The following is a 12,500-nucleotide window of genomic DNA, read 5'->3' as shown; positions in this document are numbered from 1 at the left end:
AGAAAACAGACTTCCATACGCCACAATTCCCCTCGCCCGCACCCGGACGGGGGATTCAGCGCTGGGCTCTTCCCTCTTCGCTCGCCGCTACTGAGGGAATCCTTGTTAGTTTCTTTTCCTCCGCTTAGTAATATGCTTAAATTCAGCGGGTTGTCTCGTCTGATCTGAGGTCGCTCCCGAGTTCGCTCTGGAGGGTTGCCCAGAAGCGTGAACACCGCCGGGTTAGGGGACGAGTCCCTTTTCACCCGGGCTAACGAGGACACAGGTCGGGACGTCACGGACGTGCCACGGACAGGTCGGCCCGTAAGGAAAACGCCAGAGGCAGAGCCACCCGAACCCCGACCCCCCCCACCCCCCCCACCGGGGGAGGGGGGGGGGGAACGCATGTAACAACAACCTCCCTCCGCTCGCGCACGTAACGGAACAGAACAGACACCTTTCCGTGATCCGCCTGCGCAGGGGGTGAGAAAAGAAGCGAAAACGTGGGCAGCCAAAGCGGAGAGAACCCACCGGCAGCCACGCTCGCTTCTTTCTCGGGCGCAGGGGACCACGTTCCTGGCCAGGCCAGGAGCGGAGCCGAAACGAACCGAAACGAACCGAAGCGGGGGAGGAGAAGCTTGTGCACGGAGAACGGGCACTCAACCGCAGCGAACCCACCGACCGGATCTCACCGAGACAGCGACCGGGAACCGTCTGCTTTTAGGAAGACGGAGGCCAGGGGGCACCCCCCCACCTACGAACCTCCAACCGCGGTCCCGCCTGAGAAGGCAGGTCCGACAGATAGGAATAGCGACCCTCAGACAGGCGTAGCCCCGGGATGGACCCGGGGCCGCAATGTGCGTTCGAAATGTCGATGATCAATGTGTCCTGCAATTCACATTAGTTCTCGCAGCTGGCTGCGTTCTTCATCGACGCACGAGCCAAGTGATCCACCGCTAAGAGTTGTACTCTTTTATTTCAGGCTCAGTTTAGGTCTTTCACCACGACTACAAAGACAGGTTTAAAAGGTTTCACCAACCGGTCAGGCGCCCCCGTCTGCGAGTGTTGAAACGGGCGCGGGGTTGCGCTTTGCCCACACGCCCCACGTGGCAGACGAGTCAGTCTTTGAACCGCGGCCCTCCGCGCCCGCCCCGTCCGACCCCTCGAAAGGGGTGGAACTCACGTAGCGTGGGCCAAGCCCTAGGTACCTGCCGGGGGTCCCCCTGAGACTCCTTTCTGAGAGAGAGAAGCAGGGGAACCGGCTGCGCCACCCACCACCACCACGCCCCAGGACGCCGGTGGGCGGACGAACACAGGAAGGGCCATGGCCTGCCCCACGAGGAGCAGCGCTCGCAACCCCCCCCGGAAAGTCCGCTCGTCAGCGAGCAAGGGGACGGGGATGAATGACAAGGACAACAAAATAGGAAAACCCCTCGCGGTGGACGGAGGCAGCGGCCGTGCGAGCGAGAGGGAGGGCGCGGGACAGACCCGTACGACCCGCTCGACTCGCAGGCGCTTCTCCTGCCGGCAAGGTGAGGGGAAACCGGCCTTCGCCCGACGAGCGGGGACGCCGAGTTTTTTGAACGACGCGTCTCTCGCGCTGGAACCCAGAGAATACCGGGGCCTGCGGGGGGGGGGTGCTGAAGGACGACGCGGAGGAAGAGGCGGAGGACGAGGAAGGGGTGGGAGGGACTAGGCTCCTCCTTTATGCCTTCTGTCCAGCCTGACCTGCAAGCGACCACGTGTAACAGCAACCCCGAAGACCCTTTCGACCCTGGGCCCCGACGCGGGGGGACGGCGAAGTCGAGGGGGTCGGGAGAGGAGGCACGCCGGACAGCGTTACCCGTTAATGATCCTTTCGCAGGTTCACCTACGAAAACCTTGTTACGACTTTTACTTCCTCTAGATAGTCAAGTTTGATCGACTTCTCGGCGCTCCGCCAAGGCCCGCGAGGAGCCCCGGCGGGGCCGATCCGAGGACCTCACTAAACCATCCGATCGGTAGTAGCGACGGGCGGTGTGTACAAAGGGCAGGGACTTAATCAACGCGAGCTTATGACCCGCGCTTACTGGGAATTCCTCGTTCATGGGGAATAATTGCAATCCCCAGTCCCCATCACGAATGGGGTTCAGCGGATTACCCGCACCTCTCGGTGTAGGGTAGGCACACGCTGATCCAACCATTGTGGCGCGCGTGCAGCCCCGGACATCTAAGGGCATCACAGACCTGTTATTGCTCCATCTCGCGTGGCTGAACGCCACTTGTCCCTCTAAGAAGTTTGACGCCGACCGCGGAGGGCCGCGTAACTATTTAGCATGCCGGAGTCTCGTTCGTTATCGGAATTAACCAGACAAATCGCTCCACCAACTAAGAACGGCCATGCACCACCACCCACAGAATCGAGAAAGAGCTATCAATCTGTCAATCCTTTCCGTGTCCGGGCCGGGTGAGGTTTCCCGTGTTGAGTCAAATTAAGCCGCAGGCTCCACTCCTGGTGGTGCCCTTCCGTCAATTCCTTTAAGTTTCAGCTTTGCAACCATACTCCCCCCGGAACCCACAGACTCGTGGTTTCCCTCACGCTGCCCGGCGGGTCATGGGAATAACGCCGCCGGATCGCGGGTCGGCATAGTTTACGGTCGGAACTACGACGGTATCTGATCGTCTTCGAACCTCCGACTTTCGTTCTTGATTAATGAAAACATTCTTGGCAAATGCTTTCGCTTTCGTCCGTCTTGCGCCGGTCCAAGAATTTCACCTCTAGCGGCGCAATACGAATGCCCCCGGCCGTCCCTCTTAATCATGGCCCTGGTTCAGGAAACCCACAAAATAGAACCGGAGTCCTATTCCATTATTCCTAGCTCAGGTATTCAGGCGAGAAGCGGGCCCGCTTTGAACACTCTAATTTTTTCAAAGTAAACGCTCCGAGCCCCGTCCGGACACCCAGCCAAGGGCATCCGGGGGGCACCGGGAGACAGGGTCTGAGACAGGCGGTGGCACGCCTCGCGGCGGACCGCCAGCCCACTCCCGACATCCAACTACGAGCTTTTTAACTGCAGCAACTTTAATATACGCTATTGGAGCTGGAATTACCGCGGCTGCTGGCACCAGACTTGCCCTCCAATGGGTCCTCACCCATGGGTTTAGGATACGCTCATTCCGATTACAGGGCCTCGAAAGAGACCTGTATCGTTATTTTTCGTCACTACCTCCCCGTGTCGGGAATGGGTAATTTGCGCGCCTGCTGCCTTCCTTGGATGTGGTAGCCGTTTCTCAGGCTCCCTCTCCGGAATCGAACCCTGATTCCCCGTTACCCGTGGTCACCATGGTAGCCGACTATGGTACCATCGAAAGTTGATAGGGCAGACATTCGAATGAGACGTCGCCGCCGCGGAGGGCGCGCGATCGGCCCGAGGTTATCTAGAGTCACCAAAGCGGCCGGGGGGCCCGAGCCCCCCGGATGGGTTTTGGGTCTGATAAATGCACGCATCCCCCGAAGGGTCAGCGCTCGTTTGCATGTATTAGCTCTAGAATTACCACAGTTATCCGAGTAACGTGTGGAGCGATCAAAGGAACCATAACTGATTTAATGAGCCATTCGCAGTTTCACTGTACCGGCCGTGTGCACTTAGACCTGCATGGCTTAATCTTTGAGACAAGCATATGTTACTGGCAGGATCAACCAGGTAGTTTGCACCGTGGTCTGGGATGAACCACGAGTGACATCCGCCTCCCCTTCCGGGGGCTAGGAAGCAGCGGGTTGTAAGTGCGTGCGCCGTCAGGTCCAGACGCCATACAGGGCTACCCAGGACAGCTTCCGCGGCCAGTGTAAACGTGCTCGCGCACCGCCCTCTGGCCTTCGGACGCCGACCTCTCACCTTGATGCAAAGCTGTCCCATCCGGTCATGCCCGCACCGTACCCCGTCCACCTCCTCCGGAGGTGCGGACGGCCGACTCCAGGTGCTTTCGGCGTTCCCTCTCTTCACGCCGTTTTGATTTTCGTGGGCCGCTGGTGGGGGGACAAGGGAAAGACCTCGTCGAATTCCCTCCCCCCTAGCCTCGCTCAACCTACGTTTCGTGATGTAACCAAGAAGAGTGATTCGTGGGCCCAGGTAGGTTTGAAGAGGAGGCCAACAAAGCAGGGCACTCCCTTCCTCCCAAACCACAGACACCAGTATAGGACAACTGAGTAGACAGACTGGCCGTCTGAGTCTCCCCCAGAGAGTTCTGGGATGGGTTACAAATAACCCCCACCCCCCATCAGAGGCTTGACCCGCTAGAACCAGGGAGGATCTGTCAAAACCGCTCTCCACATCAGAAGTTCTGGATCAGCCGGGGCTGGTCGGCAGACGTCCACCTAAGGCCGTGGCCTAACCCCGTGTGGGGGGATAGCGCTCGCACCCGTACACGTGGACACCCGCTCGTCAAATGGCTGGCTCCTCACTTACCGTAGGGGGAATGGTTTGCCTACCCCTGGCGGGTCTGGTACTCCACTCTACCAAACAAGGAAGCAACACACCAATAGACCCCTGCAACACCGGGCAGCTTTGGGCAGTGTCACTACACTCCTCCTTGTTCTTCACGTTCCTTCCGTGGTGATTTTTTTTTTTTTTTCGTGGCCATTGCCGTGCATGGCTTCCCCATCGCTTTGCATGCTCTCCATTGCCTCGTGCTGCTTCACCATTGGTCTCACCTGGAGACCGAAGCCGCTCTCCCAGTAACCCGATGGTACCTGGCCAGAAAACCCCGTGCCCGATTTCATCTAGGACAAGGGCCAAACCACAGACCGTGCCCGTCCAGGGTCAACCCCTGGTCGGACAGGCCTGGTGGGTCGATACCATGGATGTGGCAGGCCGACGAGAATCCACTGGTACATTTACAAACACGCCCACCCTGGTGGCATGGCTGTACGACCCATCGTCGAAGCACGCTGCGGCGGACTGAGCCATTGGATCCAGTTGCCTGGGCGTACACTCAGCCCAACAGACGCACTCGGGTCGGGGAGAGCAAAGCAGACTGTGTGCCTGGATGTGCCCACTTCCATAGGGGAATCGGCATGATGGTTCACTTAACCCGAGGAGGGCTCCCCTCGCGGGATAAGCACCCCCCTCGGGGGATGGGGGGGGGGGGGGGCATCCAGAGCACACCACTTTCCGGTAGGGGACAGGCGTTTGATCATGTGTCCGAGGGAGAGCTCCCCTTGCCGGCCGAACACCCCTCGGACTCCCCTTGGGCTTCCAGAGAACGCCACTGGATGAATTTAGTGCTTGGACCCCATTGATTCTCTTTGCTCTCCCATATACCCGACGGGACCTATTTGCAAAACCCCGTGCCAACCAGACCTCCAGGAAGGGGGCTGGCGGCTAACCATGCCCAGCAGGGTGCACCCTGGTCGGACACTTTGGGAGGGTCGAGAGCCTGGAAGTGCCACCCGGGGGAGTAATTCTGATTTCCGTTTTAATGCACTCAGGGACAGCCCGAGGACCTCTGTAGTGCACCTGAGGCGGACTGAGCCGTCGGGTCCAGGGGTCTGGAGTTCGGAACCTCCAGGGTTCACCTGGCTGTTCTCTTAGCCCGGCAGGGTGCACCCTGGTCGGACACTTTGGGAGGGTCGAGAGCCTGGATGTGCCACCCCGACGAGTAATGAGTTTTCCCTTCGTATCTCTTCCGGACCAGGTCCGATTCGCACGAAACTCGCTGGGCATGGCCAGGAGCGCCCCCTGCTGCCCACGCCACCGTCCCCGCGCTTCTACTCCCGAGGGCCGAGGAGACAGCGAAGCGTGGGTCGGGTCGCCTGCTTCCAGGGTCTCCCTGGTACTCTCCAGTCTCCCGAGTCCATCGGGTCCGACCTCGTATTTTTAGCCCAGACGGGGAATGAGAAAGGGGCCCCCGACCGCCCGAGGGCGGGCGCTCGCTTCTCAGCCTAGGAACGTCCGATTCCCACGAAACTTTTACGCCAGACGTTCCTGGCAGCGAGCGCGTTCAAAGGTGACCCGCGCTGCTTCTCTCCTCCCAAGGGCCGAAGAGATATTCGTCTTCAAACCCGACCGGCCCTGTGTTTGCCGCCCCGGCGGTTTTAAAAAATCATAGCGTAAAAACGGTGGGTGCGCTTCGCCTGCCGCTTGGACAGCGTTAAACGGCAGCCCCGGCTCTTTCCAAAGGGCCCTCAACCGACTTTCTGCTCCCAAGGAGCCCAGAGATATGAAACCGATAAATCAAAACCCCGTGCCAACCAGACCTCCAGGAAGGGGGCTGGCGGCTAACCATGCCCGGCAGGGTGCACCCTGGTCGGACGCTTTGGGAGGGTCGAGAGCCTGGATGTGCCACCCCGACGAGTAATGAGTTTTCCCTTCGTATCTCTTCCGGACCAGGTCCGATTCGCACGAAACTCGCTGGGCATGGCCAGGAGCGCCCCCTGCTGCCCACGCCACCGTCCCCGCGCTTCTACTCCCGAGGGCCGAGGAGACAGCGAAGCGTGGGTCGGGTCGCCTGCTTCCAGGGTCTCCCTGGTACTCTCCAGTCTCCCGAGTCCATCGGGTCCGACCTCGTATTTTTAGCCCAGACGGGGAATGAGAAAGGGGCCCCCGACCGCCCGAGGGCGGGCGCTCGCTTCTCAGCCTAGGAACGTCCGATTCCCACGAAACTTTTACGCCAGACGTTCCTGGCAGCGAGCGCGTTCAAAGGTGACCCGCGCTGCTTCTCTCCTCCCAAGGGCCGAAGAGATATTCGTCTTCAAACCCGACCGGCCCTGTGTTTGCCGCCCCGGCGGTTTTAAAAAATCATAGCGTAAAAACGGTGGGTGCGCTTCGCCTGCCGCTTGGACAGCGTTAAACGGCAGCCCCGGCTCTTTCCAAAGGGCCCTCAACCGACTTTCTGCTCCCAAGGAGCCCAGAGATATGAAACCGAAAAATCAAAACCCCGTGCCAACCAGACCTCCAGGAAGGGGGCTGGCGGCTAACCATGCCCGGCAGGGTGCACCCTGGTCGGACGCTTTGGGAGGGTCGAGAGCCTGGATGTGCCACCCCGACGAGTAATGAGTTTTCCCTTCGTATCTCTTCCGGACCAGGTCCGATTCGCACGAAACTCGCTGGGCATGGCCAGGAGCGCCCCCTGCTGCCCACGCCACCGTCCCCGCGCTTCTACTCCCGAGGGCCGAGGAGACAGCGAAGCGTGGGTCGGGTCGCCTGCTTCCAGGGTCTCCCTGGTACTCTCCAGTCTCCCGAGTCCATCGGGTCCGACCTCGTATTTTTAGCCCAGACGGGGAATGAGAAAGGGGCCCCCGACCGCCCGAGGGCGGGCGCTCGCTTCTCAGCCTAGGAACGTCCGATTCCCACGAAACTTTTACGCCAGACGTTCCTGGCAGCGAGCGCGTTCAAAGGTGACCCGCGCTGCTTCTCTCCTCCCAAGGGCCGAAGAGATATTCGTCTTCAAACCCGACCGGCCCTGTGTTTGCCGCCCCGGCGGTTTTAAAAAATCATAGCGTAAAAACGGTGGGTGCGCTTCGCCTGCCGCTTGGACAGCGTTAAACGGCAGCCCCGGCTCTTTCCAAAGGGCCCTCAACCGACTTTCTGCTCCCAAGGAGCCCAGAGATATGAAACCGATAAATCAAAACCCCGTGCCAACCAGACCTCCAGGAAGGGGGCTGGCGGCTAACCATGCCCGGCAGGGTGCACCCTGGTCGGACGCTTTGGGAGGGTCGAGAGCCTGGATGTGCCACCCCGACGAGTAATGAGTTTTCCCTTCGTATCTCTTCCGGACCAGGTCCGATTCGCACGAAACTCGCTGGGCATGGCCAGGAGCGCCCCCTGCTGCCCAGGCCTGGCTCTGGGCCTGGGCACACTTCATTCACTTTGTACCTTTAAATCATACTACTACTACTACTACTACCACCAGAATTCCAGGGCCAAGAGGTCACACAGTCATACACAGCAAAGTAGCTCTGGGCCTGGGCACACTTCAAGAAGTTTGTCCCTTTATATAAGCCTAGAAATAGACTTCCAGGCCCAAGAGTTCAAACACATTCATGCCCAGCAAAGTAGCTCTGGGCCTGGGCACACTTCAATCACTTTGTGCCTTTAAATCATACTACTACTACCAGACTTCCAGGCCCAAGAGGTCAAACACAGTCATGCCCAGCAAAGTAGCTCTGGGCCTGGGCACACTTCATTCACTTTGTGCCTTTAAATCATACTACTACTACCACCAGAATTCCAGGGCCAAGAGGTCACACAGTCATACACAGCAAAGTAGCTCTGGGCCTGGGCACACTTCAAGAAGTTTGACCCTTTATATAAGCCTAGAAATAGACTTCCAGAGCCAAGAGGTCAAACACAGTCATGCACAGCAAAGTAGCTCTGGGCCTGGGCACACTTCAAGCACTTTGTGCCTTTAAATCATACTACTACTACTACTACTACTACTACTACTACTACTACCAGACTTCCAGGCCCAAGAGTTCAAACACATTCATGCCCAGCAAAGTAGCTCTGGGCCTGGGCACACTTCATTCACTTTGTGCCTTTAAATCATACTACTACTACCACCAGACTTCCAGGGCCAAGAGGTCAACCACAGTCATGCACAGCAAAGTAGCTCTGGGCCTGGGCACACTTCAAGATGTTTGACCCTTTATATAAGCCTAGAAATAGACTTCCAGGCCCAAGAGTTCAAACACATTCATGCCCAGCAAAGTAGCTCTGGGCCTGGGCACACTTCAATCACTTTGTGCCTTTAAATCATACTACTACTACCACCAGACTTCCAGGCCCAAGAGGTCAAACACAGTCATGCCCAGCAAAGTAGCTCTGGGCCTGGGCACACTTCAATCACTTTGTGCCTTTAAATCATACTACTACTACCACCAGACTTCCAGGCCCTGGAGGTCACACCTTCATGCCTAGCAAGGTTGCTTTACACCTGCGCACACTTCAGACCGTTTCACTCTTTTAATCCTTCAAAGTACCACATTTCCAGACCCAAGAGGTCACAGAATCATGCCCAGCAAAGTAGCTCTGGGCCTGGGCACACTTCAATCACTTTGTGCCTTTAAATCATACTACTACTACCAGACTTCCAGGCCCCAGAGGTCAAACACAGTCATGCCCAGCAAAGTAGCTCTGGGCCTGGGCACACTTCAAGAAGTTTGACCCTTTATATAAGCCTAGAAATAGACTTCCAGAGCCAAGAGGTCAAACACAGTCATGCACAGCAAAGTAGCTCTGGGCCTGGGCACACTTCATTCACTTTGTACCTTTAAATCATACTACTACTACCAGACTTCCAGGCCCAAGAGTTCAAACACATTCATGCCCAGCAAAGTAGCTCTGGGCCTGGGCACACTTCAATCACTTTGTGTCTTTAAATCATACTACTACTACCAGACTTCCAGGCCCCAGAGGTCAAACACAGTCATGCCCAGCAAAGTAGCTCTGGGCCTGGGCACACTTCAAGAAGTTTGACCCTTTATATAAGCCTAGAAATAGACTTTCAGGCCCAAGAGGTCAAACACAGTCATGCCCAGCAAAGTAGCTGTGGGCCTGGGCACACTTCATTCACTTTGTACCTTTAAATCATACTACTACTACTACTACTACTACTACTACTACTACTACTACTACTACCAGACTTCCAGGCCCAAGAGGTCAAACACAGTCATGCCCAGCAAAGTAGCTCTGGGCCTGGGCACACTTCAAGAAGTTTGACCCTTTATATAAGCCTAGAAATAGACTTCCAGGCCCAAGAGTTCAAACACATTCATGCCCAGCAAAGTAGCTCTGGGCCTGGGCACACTTCAATCACTTTGTGCCTTTAAATCATACTACTACTACCAGACTTCCAGGCCCCAGAGGTCAAACACAGTCATGCCCAGCAAAGTAGCTCTGGGCCTGGGCACACTTCAAGAAGTTTGACCCTTTATATAAGCCTAGAAATAGACTTCCAGAGCCAAGAGGTCAAACACAGTCATGCCCAGCAAAGTAGCTCTGGGCCTGGGCACACTTCAATCACTTTGTGCCTTTAAATCATACTACTACTACCACCAGACTTCCAGGCCCAAGAGGTCAAACACAGTCATGCCCAGCAAAGTAGCTCTGGGCCTGGGCACACTTCAATCACTTTGTGCCTTTAAATCATACTACTACTACCACCAGACTTCCAGGCCCTGGAGGTCACACCTTCATGCCTAGCAAGGTTGCTTTACACCTGCGCACACTTCAGACCGTTTCACTCTTTTAATCCTTCAAAGTACCACATTTCCAGACCCAAGAGGTCACAGAATCATGCCCAGCAAAGTAGCTCTGGGCCTGGGCACACTTCAATCACTTTGTGCCTTTAAATCATACTACTACTACCAGACTTCCAGGCCCCAGAGGTCAAACACAGTCATGCCCAGCAAAGTAGCTCTGGGCCTGGGCACACTTCAAGAAGTTTGACCCTTTATATAAGCCTAGAAATAGACTTCCAGAGCCAAGAGGTCAAACACAGTCATGCACAGCAAAGTAGCTCTGGGCCTGGGCACACTTCATTCACTTTGTACCTTTAAATCATACTACTACTACCAGACTTCCAGGCCCAAGAGTTCAAACACATTCATGCCCAGCAAAGTAGCTCTGGGCCTGGGCACACTTCAATCACTTTGTGTCTTTAAATCATACTACTACTACCAGACTTCCAGGCCCCAGAGGTCAAACACAGTCATGCCCAGCAAAGTAGCTCTGGGCCTGGGCACACTTCAAGAAGTTTGACCCTTTATATAAGCCTAGAAATAGACTTTCAGGCCCAAGAGGTCAAACACAGTCATGCCCAGCAAAGTAGCTGTGGGCCTGGGCACACTTCATTCACTTTGTACCTTTAAATCATACTACTACTACTACTACTACTACTACTACTACTACTACTACTACTACTACCAGACTTCCAGGCCCAAGAGGTCAAACACAGTCATGCCCAGCAAAGTAGCTCTGGGCCTGGGCACACTTCAAGAAGTTTGACCCTTTATATAAGCCTAGAAATAGACTTCCAGGCCCAAGAGTTCAAACACATTCATGCCCAGCAAAGTAGCTCTGGGCCTGGGCACACTTCAATCACTTTGTGCCTTTAAATCATACTACTACTACCAGACTTCCAGGCCCCAGAGGTCAAACACAGTCATGCCCAGCAAAGTAGCTCTGGGCCTGGGCACACTTCAAGAAGTTTGACCCTTTATATAAGCCTAGAAATAGACTTCCAGAGCCAAGAGGTCAAACACAGTCATGCCCAGCAAAGTAGCTCTGGGCCTGGGCACACTTCAATCACTTTGTGCCTTTAAATCATACTACTACTACCACCAGACTTCCAGGCCCAAGAGGTCAAACACAGTCATGCCCAGCAAAGTAGCTCTGGGCCTGGGCACACTTCAATCACTTTGTGCCTTTAAATCATACTACTACTACCACCAGACTTCCAGGCCCTGGAGGTCACACCTTCATGCCTAGCAAGGTTGCTTTACACCTGCGCACACTTCAGACCGTTTCACTCTTTTAATCCTTCAAAGTACCACATTTCCAGACCCAAGAGGTCACAGAATCATGCCCAGCAAAGTAGCTCTGGGCCTGGGCACACTTCAATCACTTTGTGCCTTTAAATCATACTACTACTACCAGACTTCCAGGCCCCAGAGGTCAAACACAGTCATGCCCAGCAAAGTAGCTCTGGGCCTGGGCACACTTCAAGAAGTTTGACCCTTTATATAAGCCTAGAAATAGACTTCCAGAGCCAAGAGGTCAAACACAGTCATGCACAGCAAAGTAGCTCTGGGCCTGGGCACACTTCATTCACTTTGTACCTTTAAATCATACTACTACTACCAGACTTCCAGGCCCAAGAGTTCAAACACATTCATGCCCAGCAAAGTAGCTCTGGGCCTGGGCACACTTCAATCACTTTGTGTCTTTAAATCATACTACTACTACCAGACTTCCAGGCCCCAGAGGTCAAACACAGTCATGCCCAGCAAAGTAGCTCTGGGCCTGGGCACACTTCAAGAAGTTTGACCCTTTATATAAGCCTAGAAATAGACTTTCAGGCCCAAGAGGTCAAACACAGTCATGCCCAGCAAAGTAGCTGTGGGCCTGGGCACACTTCATTCACTTTGTACCTTTAAATCATACTACTACTACTACTACTACTACTACTACTACTACTACTACTACTACCAGACTTCCAGGCCCAAGAGGTCAAACACAGTCATGCCCAGCAAAGTAGCTCTGGGCCTGGGCACACTTCAAGAAGTTTGACCCTTTATATAAGCCTAGAAATAGACTTCCAGGCCCAAGAGTTCAAACACATTCATGCCCAGCAAAGTAGCTCTGGGCCTGGGCACACTTCAATCACTTTGTGCCTTTAAATCATACTACTACTACCAGACTTCCAGGCCCCAGAGGTCAAACACAGTCATGCCCAGCAAAGTAGCTCTGGGCCTGGGCACACTTCAAGAAGTTTGACCCTTTATATAAGCCTAGAAATAGACTTCCAGAGCCAAGAGGTCA

General features: G+C 55.3%; 3 non-coding genes across 3 annotated transcripts in view; all 3 read right to left on the bottom strand.

Annotated features, from left to right (window-relative positions):
• The window catches only part of LOC145654625 (28S ribosomal RNA), a 4,149-nt gene extending 3,976 nt beyond the window's left edge, over positions 1-173 (bottom strand). Inside the window, exon 1 of the ribosomal RNA XR_014120833.1 lies at positions 1-173. This exon is cut by the window's left edge and continues 3,976 nt beyond it. This is a non-coding gene — a ribosomal RNA (28S ribosomal RNA).
• A 617-nt stretch (positions 174-790) lies between these two features.
• Positions 791-944, bottom strand: LOC145654604 (5.8S ribosomal RNA). Its single transcript, XR_014120812.1, has one exon. It is a non-coding gene; the product is annotated as a 5.8S ribosomal RNA (ribosomal RNA).
• An 882-nt stretch (positions 945-1,826) lies between these two features.
• Positions 1,827-3,665, bottom strand: LOC145654615 (18S ribosomal RNA). Its single transcript, XR_014120823.1, has one exon. It is a non-coding gene; the product is annotated as an 18S ribosomal RNA (ribosomal RNA).
• Between the last annotated feature and the right edge of the window lie 8,835 nt (positions 3,666-12,500).

This window comes from Electrophorus electricus, unplaced genomic scaffold (assembly GCF_041902795.1).
Source record: "Electrophorus electricus isolate QZ-2024a unplaced genomic scaffold, ASM4190279v1 Scaffold139, whole genome shotgun sequence".
Classification (NCBI taxonomy): Eukaryota; Metazoa; Chordata; class Actinopteri; order Gymnotiformes; family Gymnotidae; genus Electrophorus; species Electrophorus electricus.
This window is presented reverse-complemented; position numbering and strand designations above follow the sequence as displayed.